We start from the raw sequence: 19,350 nt of genomic DNA, 5'->3' as shown, positions 1-19,350 counted from the left end.
ATGTCAGTTATTTAAATCAATTAATATTTCTATATTCATAATGTTATATTTAAAACATTAATCTCCGAATTTAATTGCACTCATGCCACCTCTGCGCCTCTGGCTTTCCTGTAGCTCAAATAGTAGAGCATGGCGCTAGCAATGCCAAGATCATGGGTTCGATTCCCAGGGAAAGCAAGAGCTGATAAAATGTAAAAACTGTAACTTGAATGCAATGTAAGTCGCTTTGGATAAAAGCGTTTATGCTAAATGCATAAATGAAAATGTCGCTTTTGTGTTCTTCTGTGCCACTGCCACCTCTGTAGTACAAATGATTTTTTTTTTATTAATACTAATTTCGTATGCTTGGTAACTTATTTGTCTTACTCTACTTATATTGTTTTAATTAGAAATTTTAAAAAAGCTTATAAATATAATTTTTTGAATTTGACATAAAAGATGACATACTTTTAATAAAATGAGAAAAATGCCATTACAAAGGCAAAAAGAAAATGCCCCTGTAAATCACTTTAAGGAGTCAAATATCATCCCATATTAGGAAGGCAAATTTTTTATTATTGATCAGAAGGTGCTCCTAATTTTTTTTTAAATTAGGAGGACAAGCGCTCCTAAAATGAAAATTAAGTGTAGAGCCCTGTGTAACAGTATTAGACTCATGCATGAGGTCTTCAAGAGACAGCAGCCTAAATAAACCTGCTGCTGTATGTCATTACTGTCTATTTATAGAGTGAAGACTATCCAGTGTTATTTTTGTTGAATAGATTATTCAGTTTCTGTTGTAATTCAGTACCTATATATTATAGTTAGACCTAACTGGAAGAAAAAATGTACTGTTAAAAGTACTGTTAATTTAATTTGTATCTTATTGTTTCTGTTTGTGCTATTGATTGTCATTAATTTGTTTGTTCTTATTTTATTATTTACTATGCACTTGTCTTTTTTATTTAAAATAAATTGAATTCTGAGTGCAGGTGATTCTTGGGTGGGGAGGGGGCGTGGTCCATGGGAAATAGTCCTGCCACCACAGCTGGAAAAAATCCTAGAGGAAACACTGTATATATATATATATAATATAATTTTTAACAATTAACAGTAACAAATATATTCTCTCTCTGGTCATTCTGACATACTCTCACCTGCCTGTTTTATCTCATGCTGAGATCTCCTAGTTTGAGTTCTGATAGCATGTGAGGTTATCTTTGACAACTTCCCTCGCAGCCAGAACTGGAACTAAATGTAATTAAAGCAATTAATTACTTCACACTCACACGAGAGTCGGTTCTCTGATTAAACCTAGCTGTCTTTCAGCCAAATAATCTAATTAAACTGATATGAATCAACAGTCATTGGAGCAAAAATAGAGAACACCAGTTTTTTTTTTTTCACAATTTACGAGCTGAGATAATGAAAAGAGAAACAAAAAGACACTATTGACAAATCAGACCACCAGTAGAGAAGATCCAAACTTTTTGGCATTAAGCACATCTATTTCAAGCTGTGGAACACAACAAGTGTGTTGTGATGGTAGAGCACAGCTCTGTGAAACGGAAAACGGAAGAGCGCGGGAGTTGCAAAGATGAGGTGCCAAAGCAATTAGATGTGCAAATGGAGAGAGCCAGCCACAAATGTGCAGCCTGTGCCAAAATAAATAAATAATGCCCCAAAATATCAATACCTGCCAAAAAACACAGACACAGCAGCAACAAACTTCTGTAATGATAACTAAAAGCCGCAATGCAAAGCGCATGGGTCCACCTAATAATATTTGTTCACGCGGGACCCCAGACCAATAAAAACAGTCTGAAATCAATGGAAGCCTGAGGTGCAGACATAACTCTCTGCTTTACTGTAATTCTGTGGTGTGTTTGTCATTCCGAACAAAACGCCTGTGTAGAAAAATGAGTTAGCACTAATTAAGCAGGCAGCAGTGCAGAGCCCCAAGGCTGAGCGGCTACACATCAGTCATTTACCAGTCCACTATGGAGCGCTATTCTTCCTCACTGCTACAGAGATCATCAGATCTTTAGAATGAATTGGTCCAACTGAATCACAAGTACTGTAAGACTGTCTGAACCTGATGCTGTTTAGCTAATGTACCACAAGACAAATCCACACCCTTCTCAGTGATTATCATAAAGACTGTGGGGACCTCACATAAAAAAATAAAACAAATATATTAAAATAGCTGAAGGTAAGCTGGCAAAACAAGGCTAATTTTGAACACCTCTAAATAAAGAAAGGTGCTTTTGACCCTACACTCTTAAAAATAAAGGTGCTTCATGATGCCATTCAAGAACCTTTTTTGTCTAAATGGTTATATGGAGAAATTTTAATATCTGAAGAACCTTTCTGTTTCACAAAAGTTCTTTGTGGCGAAACAAGGTTTTTCAGATTATAAAAAGGTAAGAAAGAGATGGTTCTTTAAAGAATCTTTGACTGAATCGTTCTTTGTGGAACAAAAAATGGTTCTTCTATGGCATCGCTGTGTGTGTGTGTGTGTGTGTGTGTGGGGAGTCAATCAGGCACTGAGTAATACTATTTAACTATATTTAGTGAAACTCACTTTTAGTGAACCACTGAATCAGTTCTTTGACCTTCTTTGATGAAAACATACATTTACTTGTAAACTGACAGCAACACTGACTCACTTGTGCAATCTTATTTTCACACCGTGTAGATAGAAATATATGTGGTTTGAAAAGATGTCATTCTTCACTGCAGGCCACCCAATTTAAGTGGTTCCTCTTTAACCTCTCCTTCCACAGCCTGGACCTGTCCACCTTGTCTGAAGGAACTGCTGGATGGTATTGGGCATTTGCACGGCTCTTTCTCCCCTGAGATAAGACTGGATTCTACCACAGTGCTAAATTAAGTGCTAGAGAGAGGATGGCTACATTGCCCCCATCTCTTTCTGTGCATTCCCTTGCACCCGAAATGTCAGAGTAAATGAGTACTGAGAGATCTCTTTCTGTCCCTTCTGCCTGCTTACATCTCTCTCAGAGGAAATAGAAATGACCAAGGTGTACGATACTGATAACCGACACACTATGCGCTACACATGGAAGCAAAGTTAGTGGTTTAACAGAGACTAGATGTAGTTAGAACCTTTGGGATCCGTTCAAATCAAATTCTTCGGAGCAAACCGAACCCAAAAAATCGCCTGGGGACGAGCGTTTTCCCAAAAACGCTATCAAATTATGTTTCAAACCAGCTCTGAAAGTCGCCAAAATAGATTCGAGCGGCAAAGGAAAGGGTCAAGCTCTTGTGAAACTCTCATAAATAGAGGCAAAGGAGAATTGAGCACGAACTTCTTCTCTTCGAGGAACCTACTGGGGTTTGTAGGTTAAGATTTCATTGTGCAGAAATTGAATCAGACTCTCCGTCTAGTCCGCGAGAATTTATTATCATGGCGGAATTGACTTGACACTGGCTGACCTGCTTAAATAAGGAAGATGTGAATGAGTTGAATTCAACTCTTCAGGCTGACAATGCGGCCAGCGAGCTTGCCGTACGGAGAGGGACAAGTCTTATCTGCAAGTCTCAACTCAGTGGCTGTGCTTGAATACAGGACGGACGCTCATACTAAAGCCAATCAAGTTCTGAATGCATGTAAAATCCTTCACTTATGCGGAATGACCTGAACCCACAATGCAGAGAGCTGTGACCAAATGTGCTTATTCAGATTAGATGACCTACCATTAACTTTAAATCCATGATTTTTTCTTTTTTTAAACTCGTCACAAATATTGACAGTTTTGCCAGGCATCGTTTTACAAATGTTCTGCATTTAATGTGTTTACGACCCTGAGAGATTGCAGAGAGATGTCAGGCTATATTTACTTTCCTTCTGTATTGAATTCAGATTCAAATGAGATTATATGTGAAATAAAGAGAGAGACATGTTGGGAATGTTAATTGTTTTCTTTCTACCCACTGTCTGGGTCCTGCCATGTTAATTAAATGCAGACATCACTTCTTTATGTGTGATGAGAGTTGCCTTTCTTCTTCGTGTGACATTACTCTGACAGAAGGGCAAACATGAGCAGAGAAAAGGAAGAAAACAAAATAACTCAGAATGATTTAAAGAGACCATTCATAGCCATTCCCAAAGGATCCCTTCAGACTGGACTGAAGTCTTTTACCAAGGTACCAGTTAACTGGAGCCTGACCCTACAGTTTGTGAGGCACATTTCAGCGTGAACTATTTTGTGAACTTGTCACAATGTGGTGCTGGCTTTGCAAAAAGGCTGTTTTTTTTTTAAGATAGGGAAGTGAACTATATTTCAACATGTAAACAAGAGCTGTTAGTCATTTCATTTGTGAAGAGGTTAGTCAATCGTAAAAGGTAATTTTGGCTCATTTTGGTTGGTAATTTACACAGAATTCCTAAAGGTACAAGCAGCAAAAGCAAAGAAAAAGTGAAATATAATCATATAAGATTTAAATATCAGGGGAAAAAATTATGTGCTACAAGTGTTGTGTAGGTAAGTATTACGTTTTGAAACCCTCACCTTCACAACATTCCAAACTCATATGACTTTCTTCTTTTCAACAAAAATATATATATATTCAATAATACTCTCTATCTCAAAAAAATCTAATTGAGCTGTGTCTGGTGTATATATAGCCTATATATAGAAAATATAAATATGAAAATAAAAAGCAAATTCTGATTATTTGGTAACACTTTACAGTAAGGTTCTATTGGTTAACACTGAACTAACACCGAAAAATTATTCTGAAGCATTATCAATCCTAATGTTAATTTAAAAATTTACTAATACGTTATTAGAAAACAAAGTTGCATATGATAACATTATTGAATGGTCCTGAGCTGACAAACTATGAACAGTTGTATTTTTATTAACTAACGTTAACAGATGAATAAATACAGTAACAAATATTGCTCTGTGTTAGATCATTTTGGTTAATTCATTAAATAATGTTACCAAAATGTTAATAAATACTACATAAATAGTATATAAATAATACTAAAACAACGCCGCATGGGTTTGGAAAGAATATAAAGGTAAGTAAATGATGACAGTATTTTCATTTTTGGGCGAACTGTTCCTTTAAGGTACACACAACATAATTCTGTGCCCCTTTCGTTATTCTACAGTTGAAGACAGATTGACTTAAGCTGTCTCCTCTGTAGACACACTGTTGATGTCTCACACAGTCTTCAATACTGTCAATCAGTCTGTGCCAGGAGGACTGTGCTATTTGTCAGCCCCAAACAAACAGTGAGGAATGCTCACCACGCTTGTGTAGCACTGACACAAATAAATACATTTCTCTCTTCACTCTTCAATCTTCTTACTCACACCCCACCGGCAGTCTATCGCTTCAGCCCTCCTCAAAAATGAAACCTGTCACGCCGATACATTCCTTTATCCCCTTCAACCTGCTTACATGTCCATACAGCAAAAGAACCCTCAAAGTCGTCCTCCTGCGATCTGCCTAGTGGCTAAATGATAAATATCCAAATGCGCCAGTGTTTTCCTTTTTGTAACGGTAATTGAACAGTTTGTAGAACATCAGAAAGGAAGGGATGTAAACACAGTGTGGCAGTGTGTCGGCACTCCCAACAGATCCAGTGCTATGTCACACACTCCCCCGTGCTGGGACGCTGTCAGTAAATATTAATAAGCCACTACATCAACCGAGGGTGGTCCCTTGTCACCAGATTAGCATAATCAGTGCAGTTAAAATGGCCGCCCTCCTCCGAGCAGGGGAGGATAATGACGCTGATTGAGCGCGCCCTCACACGGGCTGTGATATACGGCAAAGTCACCGGATCCCGTGCCGTCGCCAGTGTGATTTGTGGAGCGGGGACTCGCAGGGGATGAAAGAGGCCTCTCTGAGATTGAGCGGCGTGCCAATCATCTTGGACACTGATTGGATGGAACGCAGACTGGCCCTGTGGCGCAGGCTCAGGTTACGTGAAATGTTTGTTTTTGTCTGCACTGATTGCCAGTTTGATTTCGGTACGAGCGGTCGGCCAATCAGAGGGGTGAACAACTTAGAACCCTGGGAAAGGCAAAGGAAGATCATCATCACGGAGAGGACTGACACAGTTTAATATGGAACACCTGATTAGTGTGTTTATTCCTGTATCAATTAAGACTTGATATTTGAAAGTTCAACAGCTGATTTTCCCACTTATCAAATGCATTAAGCATGCAAAATCATTTCAGACATTACATATATGGCCAACCAGATTAAATATAATGCTCTACACTTCTGTTCTGTGATAAATGATAAATAATAAATATACTACAAAAAGTTTATGGTAAGAAATGAACACTTCTATTCAGCCAGGACACATTAAATGCTGTTCTTTTAAACTTTCTATTCATCAAAGGAGAGAAAGCTATATACAACAAAAAAACAATTGGATGTGACATGAACTAAGAAAGTTAAGTAGAACTGTACTTGAAGCGAAACTATACAGCAACGTCCAATCGAAGTGCAGATAGGGATACACCACCTGATACAGTTAATGGCTGTAAGGAGTAATGAAAATGAAACAAGAAAACTATTTTTGATTTTCTAACCAGTACAGGCAGAAGTTCCACTACTTTGCACACAGCGCTGCTCAGGCCCATTTAGATGCAGCGTATAACAGAAGAAACCCTCGTATTACTAGTCTGAAGCAGCAGGGGGCTGTTAAGATCTGATTACAACATTCACACGCAGGGCCTCTTACTGGAAAACAGGTCAAATGATGAGAGAAGGATTTTCTGTGTGCTGTTCTTGTATTTGCAGCAGCTTTAGACAACATAATGTGACTAGTCTCAAAACAGATGATAATTTGGTCAGAATGAATCTACAAATATCCAGACAGACAGAGAGAAACACACAAATGGATCACTAAAATATAAGCGCATAAAGCAAAGTAATAAAACATTAATTTTATTTTTACATATTCATTTTTCATAGCAACATCAACAAAATTGCACATTCCCATTAATCACCATTACATTTTAATGAGTTATCCAGCATAAAAATGCCTTAAATATTATTATTGACCCAAAGTACAAGAACAGCAAACTGTGAATAATGTGGTGAGATGCAATTATGTTTGCTAGCTAAGGCTGTTATTAGATATTTTGACTTGATCTTCAACCATAAAATAATTGGGATGCAACAACACTGGCACAAAATACGTCATGGGTTATTCAATTTTTTTCCAGTAGGATAATGCAAATTTTAGTAAATGTGAAACAAAGGGTCTTACTAAGAAAATTTACTCATCTACTCAGATAGATAGATGAATAAATATAACAACAGATAGAGATAATAATAAATGAATAGAAAGAATGATTAATAGATAGATAGATAGATAGATAGATAGATAGATAGATAGATAGATAGATAGATAGATAGATAGATAGATAGATAAACTGAAAAAAATGATTAATTGAATTTACTAATTTTTTTTAAGATAAGTGGTTGCAATCAATTTATTTTAGCTACATTTAAATAAACAAATTTTGCTGAAAGTTAGTCAACTAAATTTGTTTAATTAACTTATTTAGATGGATGGAGAGATATAAACATGGATTTCTTTAAGGACATCCTTAAGACTTTTAGAGGACATCCCAGAGCTCATCTCAGGAGAACTGTATCAACATCTGAGTGTGATATGAAATAGAATATATACTGTTATCTTAGAGGCATAATTACCCTCTGAGAGCAGCTCGCTACAGGAGTGACCCGGGCCATATGGAAAACACAAACTCATCTTCGAGACTTTATTGACTCTGTGCTGCGGGGGCTGCATCCCTTTCCATAAAGGAAGGTGTTTGCTTGAGCGCAATATCTCCAGCTGAAAACACCTGCCCAGCAACAGCAGCAGAGACCATGGAAACACTCGGCAGTCTGGGATATGTCCTCAGCTTATTATAGAGCAGTGAGATATTGTGGTATTTATAGTTGATGGAACATCCTTAGTTATTTCTCTCTCTCTCTCTCTCTCTCTCTCCCCTTTTTTTTTTTTTATAACGGGACCAACCAGTGAGACTGTTGAAGTAGATGTTGCTCACTCTTTCCTCATAATCTTGAGGATTTAATATAATCCTCAACTCATCACCGCCGACAGCTGAGTGGCTGTGTGCATAAAATACTGTCTCTGCCCTGATTCTGCTTTTACTGGTTCCATCAAAAATTTTTACAGCGCTGTTTTCCGAGCTGTGAATTAACTAGGCAGAAAATAGGAAAGACCAAACAAACAAAGCACAGTATGCCGCCAATCAAACCGCATGATCAAACAGGATCTGTGTAAGACTGTATCTTTGCAAGAAATGCAGGGATTTGGTGTCCCAGAAAATCATAATGAAGTGACGAGGTTGTCAAGAGACTACACTCAACAGCTGCCGCTTTTGTTATGATCCAACAAATCTGAGTAACATATGAATATTCAATTATATCATTCTTAATACAAGACACAATTAAGTGGAGTTAAATTTGCATGATGTGCTGAAATGGCTGAGAAAACAAGCAGTTATAAGTATAAAATCAAGTAGAGGAACCAAATTAAAGCATGTACAGGTATTTCAAGGACAACATAACTATGATGAAACCTCACCAAATAAGGTAGCGCTTCACTGAAATATAGTGGCAAAAAGACAAGCCAAAATTTAAGAGTTGCGATCAATTTCAACTTCATTTGATGTGTATTAGCAACAGAGGTACTTTTTGGAGTTGTGACCAAGTGTAACCTGACTAATTTTGAGGACTGAATAAATTGTGACGCAAAATGGAGCATTTCATGACAAAAAAAAAAACAGTAAAATTTTAAAATATGTGACCCTGGACCACAAAACCAGTCATAAGGGTCAATTATTTCAAATTGAGATTAATAATCATGTGAAAGCTGAATAAATAAGCTTTCTATTGGTTTTTTCTATATGGTTTTTAATCTGAGGGTGCCAAAAATATTGAGAAAATCATCTTTAAAGCAGTCCACATGAACTTCTTAACAATGGAACATGATCTTTACTTAATATCCTAATGATTTTTGGCATAAAAGAAAAATCGATAATTTTGACCCATACAATGTACTGTTGGCTATTGCTACAAATATACCCATGCTATTTATGACTGGTTTTGTGGTCCAGGGTCACATATTTCTTACACAAATACAAAGCCATTTGCATTTCGTCAGCAGAAATGTAAAGTTCTAAACCCAAACTTGATTTTGTGCATAAAATTCACACAAATTCACAGTTTGTACACTGCAGGTTTATCAATAAATACTACGTCACACAACATGTTCACAAAATTAAGCCCAAAAAGGAAGGATAAAACTTAAACGTAACAAATGAATCACTGAAAACCACTCAAAAATAAAGTTTAACAATGTCTGTTGGCCCATAACAATCCCAGTAGGATTATAGCAGGATCAAATCTAAAATAATTAAATGTAAAGAAAGGAATCTGATTAAAACTGCAATACAATGTGCTTAACATCAAAATGAACAAAACATCAATGAAGCTTAGATTTGATGTACATCACTGTACTTTGTATTAACTCTACTACATTTAATATTCTTCTAGAACAAAGTTCAAAAAGAAATTATAAGCCATAAGAAATGAGATCAAATATAAGAGAAGAGAAGCAAACAATATAAAGATAGCAACACTGAAGAGCAGGAATAAAGGAACTAATCAAAGCGCACATACAGCAAAGAATGAAAAATGGTGCAACGAGATAAGAAAATGCAAATTTTTATATATTTGAGGGAACCAATTAGTGTGAATGTCCATCAGGTTATATACTGTATCTGCCTTATACAGAGGCAAACAGTAGCTAAGTACATTTACTTGAGTACTGTACTTAAGTCTTTCAAGTATTTGAAAGACAAATATTGTTCTTTTCACTCCACTACATTTCTATCAAGGTCCTCAAAGTAGAAAGTTGTTACTAGGTAGCACCTTTGAAAGTCAGTGGGTGAATTTTTTTTTCTTCTCTAAATGTGACTTTTTTTTTTTTTTCAGTCAGTAATCAGTCTTGTAGGGCTACATGAAGTGATTTCCCAGCATTTTTTGAACAATGACCATTTGCAAATGTGATATTTATTTACAACAGTTCAATAATAACAAGTTAATATTGTGGTATATATTAGACACAATATTGTCTGATTTTGCTAAATTGTGTAAGTGAAAATATTATCTATAAAGCCACAGAAGAACTGTTGTGCATCTCCTAATAAAACACAATAGGTGTTGGACTTGAAGCAGCACTGCACAGACCGTTCTGTGTGTGACTTCAAAGTACCGCAAAAGCGATTAGAGAGCATTTTTCAAATTTTTGTTTTGATGTCAAATAAATCTTGCTATTTTGCTTTTTTTTTTTTTTTTTTTTTTTTTTGTTAAAGCAGTGTTGCTGTTGTAAAGTTATACAGCTACAGTTGTGTTGCTGGGTTTTAAAGCATGTTTGATTTTTTTTTCTTCCTTTATCACTGTATTTACAGGATTTCACTGTCCACTCTGTTCAAATGTGGATGAATGGCTACACATAGATGTGTGCACACACTGTCAGAGCTGTGTGAGATCACTACCATCCTGCTTTTGTGGGGGTGGGTAGAGGTGTTACATATTTCTTTTTCCCCATAGGTTTTTAATATCCTAAAAGCTCTTTAATCCAAAGATACTACAAGCTAGTCAGTGTATTCAGTAGGTGTAATGTATTGTAAGTTGCTTCAGAGGTATTGCTTACGTACAACAATAAAAAAAAACAGTGCATTGACATAAAAAAGGAAATTTACTTTTGGTACTTAAGTACTTTTAAAAGCAAGCACTTCTGTACTTTTACTTAAGTAAAAATATGTCTTTACAACTTTCACTTGTAATGGAGTTGTGTACTTTGTTCGCCTCTGGCCTTATACTATTGGAAGAGGACAGATGCCTAAAATCTGTGTTTACCATGTGACTTGGTTAAACCACACAGGAAAACACTCCATGAGGTCAAAAGTAGCAAAATGGAGCAATGGGAAAGACAAATGTTCTTATGTTATTGCATCAATACACCCATCACCTCCATGGTGATAAAATAAATGGTCTCTCAAATGACACTCTGTTGAAGACTCGCTAGGCTCTATTATTGTCACACCTGCCTAAGTGTCACTTATCATGCTAAAGAACTACTTGACAAAGTAATACGCCATACTGTTCCTATCCTCCATGTAGGACTTGTGACATTAAGCCATCGGTGTAACAGAATGTCTATTTAACCCCATATGTAACCCAGTGTGGCTCTGAATAACTGAAGAGTCTCACCACCTTAAATAGACTTTGAAGCTGTAAATGGATGCTTGGCTTGCAAGTTGCGTGTGCGTTTTTGGGCCAGTGTTCAGGACAAATGGTCAATCCATCAGGCTAATAGAGAGAGAGCAGAGTGAAGGAGAGCGGGCTGCGGGTTTCTGACGGCGCTCCGGAACGCTGATGCACAGCAGCGTGTGACGCGTGAGGCCACATTCATCCATCTTCCCTCCACACAGGGCCAGAAAATAGGAGCTTTCTACATAATTTTCTGTCATGAGGTTTCAGAGTAGCAGTTTGCAGGCACTAAATTAAAGTGATGTATACAGTAACAAAACCGAAACCACAAGTGCTGAGGGCAAAGCGTAAAACAGGTACAGTGTATAATCAAGTGACATAAGTCCTATAGCTAAAACTGTAGTGCAATCTAAGGCCTCTACATTGTTATCAATCAACATCATCAATCAGTTTTCCTGAAACACTTATGTTTTCTGCCCCCTGGTGGATTATCAATGCTCTGTCCACCATTGTGTCCATATCTTTTTGCTTGGAAATCTTTGCCAATTATGATACAAGAATGACTTTTATATATTTTAAAAAGAATAGACTACTTAGTGGATTTAGGTAACGTATGCTTATTTCAAACATTGTTATTTTGCTGATGTTCAGGGTATATTTATTTTCAATTATCAATGTAATGCATTTCATGATGTATTTTGCCCACTGCAATAATTAAATCATTAAATCAGTTACAGTGTGTAGTGTTGTAAAGATAATTAACAAAACAGATACTTATGCAAAAATAAATGAATAACAACAACAAGTATTATTACTGATATTTGTATATTTATGTTTGCATAACTGTTTTTGCTTTTAGTTGCTCTGTATGTGACTTTAGGCTTTTATTATTATTTTTATTAGCATTCAAAAGGCTTTTTACATTTAACTATAAACAAAAATGCAATGCAACTATGCAAAAATGCATATTATTATTGTTGTTATTATTTTTTTGGGTGGATGGAGGGATTGGAAGGGTGGATGGATAACAACAACAACAATAATAATAATAAACACTTTATTTTAGGGTGGCATGGCTATGTTACATGTATTTAGTATGGTAATAACAGTAACTTCTGTATAATTACAGTAAATTACGTATGATTAGGTATAATTAACTAATCCTAAACCAAACCATAACCCTAACCTTAACCCTACAGTAGGTACATGTATTTAATTAATATTACTCATAATATTACTTACAGTAGTACTTATTTGAGTAATTACACTGTAACAATGACATAGTAAAATAAAGTGTAATCATCATCATCATCATCATCATTATTACTATCCACCAGTGTTGGGCACGTTACTTAAAAAAAGTAATTAGTTATAGTTACTAGTTACTTCTCACAAATAGTAACTGAGTTACATCTTTATAAAAGTAACTAATTACCAGGGAAAGTAACTATTGCGTTACTTTTTAAAAAATGTTCAAATGTCAAATAACTTTGGATGTCCCCAATATTAAATATGTTAAATTAATGAAATGGACACTAAAAAGAATAAATTATTATTATAAAACATTAATCTACACTATTTATCTACTGACACTTATTATCAGTCAGTCAAGCATTATAATATAATATTATGATAATTTAATATTATATGATGATAGAACTTTAGTAATTAGAATAACCAAGTATGAATGCATATTTGTCAATATAAAATGCACTAAGGATTAATAAACTGCTGGGTTCATGAATATTAATCACGTAGTCTGCGTTTGCTCGAATTGATTTGCTGAAATCAAAACAGGGACGATAATAGGTGAGCGCCAGCCAATGAGATTGTCGTTTGCGCATAAGTTCCGCCCACTACCAGAGAAACCGGCAGTTCTTAAAAGCCGAAGAATTCCAAAGGAACTCCGTTATTTTGACAGGAAAATACAACAAAGAATATCGTTTACATGTAGCGCGTCAATTCTGCATGTTATGAAAGACTCTCTTGCTCTGTATCTTTCTTTGCGTGCGTGTATGTGAGAGAAAGCGTACGGCGAGTCGTGCGCCTTCACACTAGAGTTTATGGTACGTCAAATACAGCTACAATGCGCATCCATTCAGATGAACTGAAAAATGTAACTATAATAATATAATATAGTAACGCCACATTTTATTGTCAGTAACGGATTTTACGGCATTGTAACGGGGGAAACAGTAATTCGTTTGATTACTCGTTACTGAAAAAAATAACGCCGTTAGTAACGCCGTTTATTTATAAAGCCGTTATTCCCATCACTGCTATCCACCCATCCCTCCATCCATCCAAAAATAATAAAAACAATAATAATAATAATAATAATATTTATCAACAATATCAACAATAATAATATTTATAATAATATTTAATTGTAATTATTACTATCCATCTCGGTATTATATCCTGCATAAATTGTTCATGTTATCCTCAATGCATATGGAGCTACTGCACACAGAAAAAAATGTCCTTTGGATCACGAATAACAAATGAGTATCAAAACTGGAAGAGAAACAGCATCAGCCCCACCAAGAGCACTAAGATACCGTGACAGTTTCATTTCTCTGTTTTATTAACCGTTCCAGCCGCCCTCCCTGAGACGGATATTAGCAGTAAAACCTACGTTATCTCCGATGCGACGCCTCCTCTTTTATTTACCATCTCTCAGTCCGCAGTGTCTCAGGGGACGAGGCTGAGCGGAGGGCCCATGCTGCACTGAATCATGAAGCAGACAGGCAGATCTCACTTCTGACACTTGTATCAACCCATCAGTCGGCCCAGAAGCATGGGAAGGCATGGACTGAAACAAAGCAGGAGTGAGTCACTGAGAGCTTCTTTAGCTCCTCACACTATCAGGTACAGCATTCTGAAAGAAAAGCTATTTATAAAACGACCCATGGGAAATCGAATCACACACCGAACCTCTCTGGAACAGGTGTGGCGGTTTAATAAAGCGAGCGGGCACAAGAGAAATCGGAAGTCATGGATCAAATAGATCCAGTATTCCAGATGCATGAAAGACTAGCGTAATGCAGTGGCAACAGACCATATGTCAGTGGAAGTGAGGAGAGAGGGAAAAACCTCTTCAATAATGTCCAAAATGCCAAGAATGCCAGATGCCAAAAACTTGAATAGAGGTCGACCAAAATGTTAGTTTTACAGATTAAATGGCAATGATAACTGCCAGAGAAAAGAGAAAAAGTACATACCTAGGGTCATGGCACAATAAATAAATTACTTTAAATATGCCATCATTTCTTACAGGACTGCTAAAGTTTCACATATTCAAATTATGTTATGTTGTGTTCATTTGGATAATTTTGTATGTTACAGTTTTTATGTTATTTTAATTGTGTGCTATTAGAACAGTTCCATTTTGGTTCAGTTAAATTATTACAATTTAAAGTAACTGTTTTCTGTTGATTCTATTATGTAATTTTGTGCATTCCTCTGTTGGCAAAACTGAATTTTTAGCAGTCTTTAGAAATAATTCTAACAGTTTCAATTCTAATTGAAACCAGGTTTGCTTCTTAATTTTCCTTATTTATTTTTGTGTGGAAATTGAAATAAATTTTTTCAGGATTCTTTAATGAATAGAAAATTCCTAAGAACAGCAAAATAGAATTATTTTGTATGAATACATTTAATGCACCTTTGCATTCTTTAAAAAACAAAACAAAACAAAACCAACAACAACAAAAACATTTTATTTAATAATAACAAAATATTTTCATGGTTAAAATCATAATTGTAAAAAAAAAATAAATAAATAAATAATTCAACACTATTTTTATTTTTGAGTTAAAAGTTGTTATTCAAAATTCAAAAATTTTCAACTCTTTCCTGTGCAAGCTAGCCGCTAACTAATCTTCATGCAACTGGACATGAACGGTCCGAGTATGAGATTATATTTCCTGCAATGATGTTTACCTCATGAAAATATAATGCGTACACAGACACAGTCACACTAATGTAAACACGCACACCCCTGTGGTTCTGCCACAACATTCCCTAAACGTTACGCAAACATGTAGGTAAGCTACACAAATAAGCCAGCTGTGACAGAGCATTAATACAGTGCCTGGCAGGGGAATATAAAGCACCGTGAGAGAGTAATGTTGATAAGACCTCATGTTTATGGCATAATTACACCCCATAGTGTCCCTGGTTAATAATTATGAGCTGTGAAACCAACTATTCTCACCAATGTGTAATTAATAATGACAACAGACTCATTCCCTGTGGCAACCTATGTCCCTCTTCATCACTCTGAATTATGTGTCACGGCTTGTGGGGGATTGTTTATGGAAAGCAAAAGTCTAAAACATACATGAATCAAACAGAGGGGACAGCGAAGGAAAAGTAAGCCAACTGTGAATGCCCGAAAAGTGAGACCAAAAGAAAGAGGTATTGTTTTTAAAAAGCCAAGAAAACAGATCTGACTTCATTGGGAGATGAAAAGCTTCTCTTCTCTGTGGATCAGAGGATCTCTAAAATGCCGAGTTTGTGCTCAATAATGGATAAAGTTTCAGGCGTGCACCTTACACAAATTGTGCCCACTCTGCAAAAGTGCATGTATTTTTAATAAAACCCAAATACAAGACTCTTGTGATAGCCCACAACACATCATGTTTAATAAGCGAAACATCTCAAGGCATTTAACAGCACAGACGTCAATTATTCATTCTAAACCCCCAATACTTGGAGATCTCCATGTGCATTTCTGAGCTTCTCTGACATTCTCTGCGAGTCGTTTAGACTTCTGAACAGAAACCATCACCTTATTACAACCCAGACACTTACCACGAATAGGCAACTGGCAACTCAAACTACAGTGACTTTAAATGCCAGCATTTACTTGCTGAATTTCAAGCCGTTAACCTGTGCTGGCCTTCTGAGACCATACACTCTACCCAAAACGCATTGATCTCTGCTGGGATGGGATGTGCGCTGCCAGTATTGAGAAATGGAAGAGAATAAATGAAAAGAGGTTTAATAATAACTGAATCGATTCTGAATTTAATGAAAATGTGCCTTATCAGCAGTGCCGTGCCAAGTCGGGGCTGCTACAATAAGCCCAGAGTTCCCCGTGGCTGTAATGTAGAGCATGCTAAAGAATGGCTGGTCATCTTAAAGGTGCACTCAGTCATTTTTGGCTAATTAAAAAAGTTTTACACATAAAGAAATTAATAAAACTTAGGAGCTGAATAGCAATCAGGAATATGATTAAAATGAAATCACATGAGATGAAGACTCAAGCTGTATCAGTCTTCTTGAAAAAGCTGTTTTATTCTTATGGGTGCCACTGAGTTAATGTGCCATATAGTCCACTGTGTCATGCAATAGACAGTTAAGCTCTGTTCACACAATAACTATTAAGATAAATATAAAGATAAAGATATTAGTGTCCACACAAGCAAATTATATTGCCTGTTTACTTCTCAAGCTTGTTATAGCAGGATGGATTCTGACTGTCAATGTTTGTATCGTTGTTACTTAGCTGGGAAAAAAATCGTTCTGAAAGTGATTCCAATGATATAGAATGATTTTTAGAACTATATCTTTTTCATTATCTTTATACTTATCGTCCTTGGTGTGAAAGGGTCTTTACAACTTAAAAAAATAAATAACACAGCTACTACACTTCAAAATACTTCCAGGGAAAGAGCTCATGGCAGATTGTTCATGTAATGCGCTAGCTAGTCATGCTAGCACTAATAAGCTAGCACACAAAAATCTGTTAGGACTAAAGGTATGAATGTCTTTTGTATCAATGTGGATGAAGAAAAAGATAAAAGCAAAACAGGCAGCTGTGGTGTGAAGCAGCATGAAATAGTAAACATCCAGGCCAACAGGTGTCAGTATAAAATCCAAACAACCTGTAGCCTACAATCGGCGCACTATGGTATGTAAGAGTCCAAAAACACATCAACTAAAAGTTGCATGTGAGCTAAAGTTGCAGGTGAGCTAAAGTGTGACTGTACTGATTTTGTATGCGAGTCGCAAGGATGTGATTTATGGTTTTGAGCTAAGCAACAAACAGCGATGGTTCTGGTATGAGTCACAGTTGCCGTGAGGCACAGGAGTCAAACGTCCTCTGAAATGCACTGCAGTTGAACAGCTGCTGCTACAGGGTACCAAACGAGAGTGAGAGTAAACTGTGGGGGAAAAAAACGGAAGTGTAAAACTTCCTCCGAAGACACTTGTCAAAAGCTGTCAGTTTAAAAAACAGTGAGGACTGAGTTTGTGGTGTTGTATTTTTACTGCTTTGTGCAAGTGGCAGTGAAATGCAATTCTACTGAGGTAAAAAATCTTTACAAATGGCCTGGCCATTACCTACAATAAAAATTCACTGACGATGGCTATTCCAAAACCGACCTTTTCAGTCAGAATTCCAGTTGCATCAGTTTTTTTTTTTTCTTCTTCCAGGAGCAGTTTTCCACTCACACCAAAAACAGTAACTTAAATAAATATACAAATATAAAGGTAGATATATGACACATCATTTCCACTAGCCTAAGTCTCCCAGAAATTTGGCTGTCTTACTAACTGATGGTCAGGTTCACAATCTAAGACCGAAGGCACTGGAGATTCAGAGGCTATAGAAAGTCATTAGCAAGGCACGCTGAAAGTGGTCCCTGTCCCTCTAAATGTAACTGTTTAAATTACACATGCTCACATTACTGACTGGAATGATGTTTCTCTTTATCTACAAAGCACTGTCTGTCTAAGCATTTCCTCACAATCTCCTGGAGATCTTTACACCCCGCAGGGGTTTATGCAAACGGAGGATGTTGATTACAATACACAAAAGCATTGCAAATTAACCTCCCGCTCTTTCTGTGGATTAAAGGAATCATTTCACCAAAGGCATGTAAAATTTTCGAGGAAAAAAAAAGTTATTGGAAATTCTTGCCACTGAGATCTGGTCAGATGAAAATATCAAGTGCTTTTGAAGGCAACAGTGTCAGATCCACGGGCTGTAATTCCTCTACTGTTCTCACACGACTTTGAATGCTTATTTTTGATAATCTTAGCTTCTTGCCTTCTCTTGCTTGCTTTCTCTATGAGGGCTTGGATTATTGGCTGAATAATAGATCTCGCTGCATAGTTGAGGCCAGCAAAAGGGTAAGAAGGTGAACGCAACCCTTGCGCTGACCCAGCCACATCTTAATCTGGCCAGTTGCACTCTTGTAACCTCATCACACAGCTCAGCCTTCCCACACTCTCAGAATTGCAGGTTTACTTGCACTGTTATCGAGTAGTAATTGAAGGGTTTGACCCTGTGGTGAAGGAGACAGTGTAACTTTGTAGTGACAGTTTCTGGGCACTCGTTTATCACGGCTCCATTTAAACAAGAGTTTCCAGGCACTGAACTCTGAATGGCCAAGAAATGAACATTTACAGCATTAACAAATATGGTGTATGAGTTGTAGGGTGCGTTTACTTAAAGGAATGTACCGGGTTCAATACAAGTTAAGCTCTATCGACAACATTTGTGGCACAATGTCGATAACCACAGAAAAAACATTTACACAGGATAGATCGGGAATGTTTACAAGGGTCACGTTCCACTCAAAGTAATTACACTGGAAACACACAATCAGAGGTTCATCCACCTAAAAAAGAGGTCCCACTTCAAAAATATAAAAAAGACATTTAATGTAGCTCAAATATATACAGTATATTTTTACGGAATAATTTGTGTTCATGTTAATTCATTAAATGCTTTCGTCAGGTCACCTTTATTTCTATAGTACTTTATACAATACAGATTGCATTAAATAGGAAAATGACCAAATCAATGATGAAAACTTAATCAGATATGAGACAAATCCAAATTCTGCTGTAAAGCAGCTGTAACAAGACAACAGTGTCGTTATTCAGCTTTAGTCAGTTCAATGTTGATTTAATTCGCTTCAATAACAGCGTTGATGTGTTGCAAAATTCATAAATTATAAAATAAAATTAAATTAAACTAAAACAGCTCTATAGAAAACAAAAATATAATCAGTCAGGTTAATTTAGTTGAAGTTTTGCTCTAATCTT

The 19,350-nt window shown here is 36.4% G+C and overlaps 1 protein-coding gene across 4 annotated transcripts in view; it reads right to left on the bottom strand.

Annotated features, from left to right (window-relative positions):
• ncam2 (neural cell adhesion molecule 2) overlaps positions 1–19,350 on the bottom strand; it is a 224,147-nt gene that overhangs the window by 75,869 nt on the left and 128,928 nt on the right. The gene's annotated exons all lie outside the window — the stretch shown is intronic.

The sequence above is a fragment of the Onychostoma macrolepis genome, chromosome 09 (assembly GCF_012432095.1).
Source record: "Onychostoma macrolepis isolate SWU-2019 chromosome 09, ASM1243209v1, whole genome shotgun sequence".
Classification (NCBI taxonomy): domain Eukaryota; kingdom Metazoa; phylum Chordata; class Actinopteri; order Cypriniformes; family Cyprinidae; genus Onychostoma; species Onychostoma macrolepis.
Note: the sequence above shows the minus strand (reverse complement) of the source record. Positions and strands in the feature narration are given on the sequence as shown.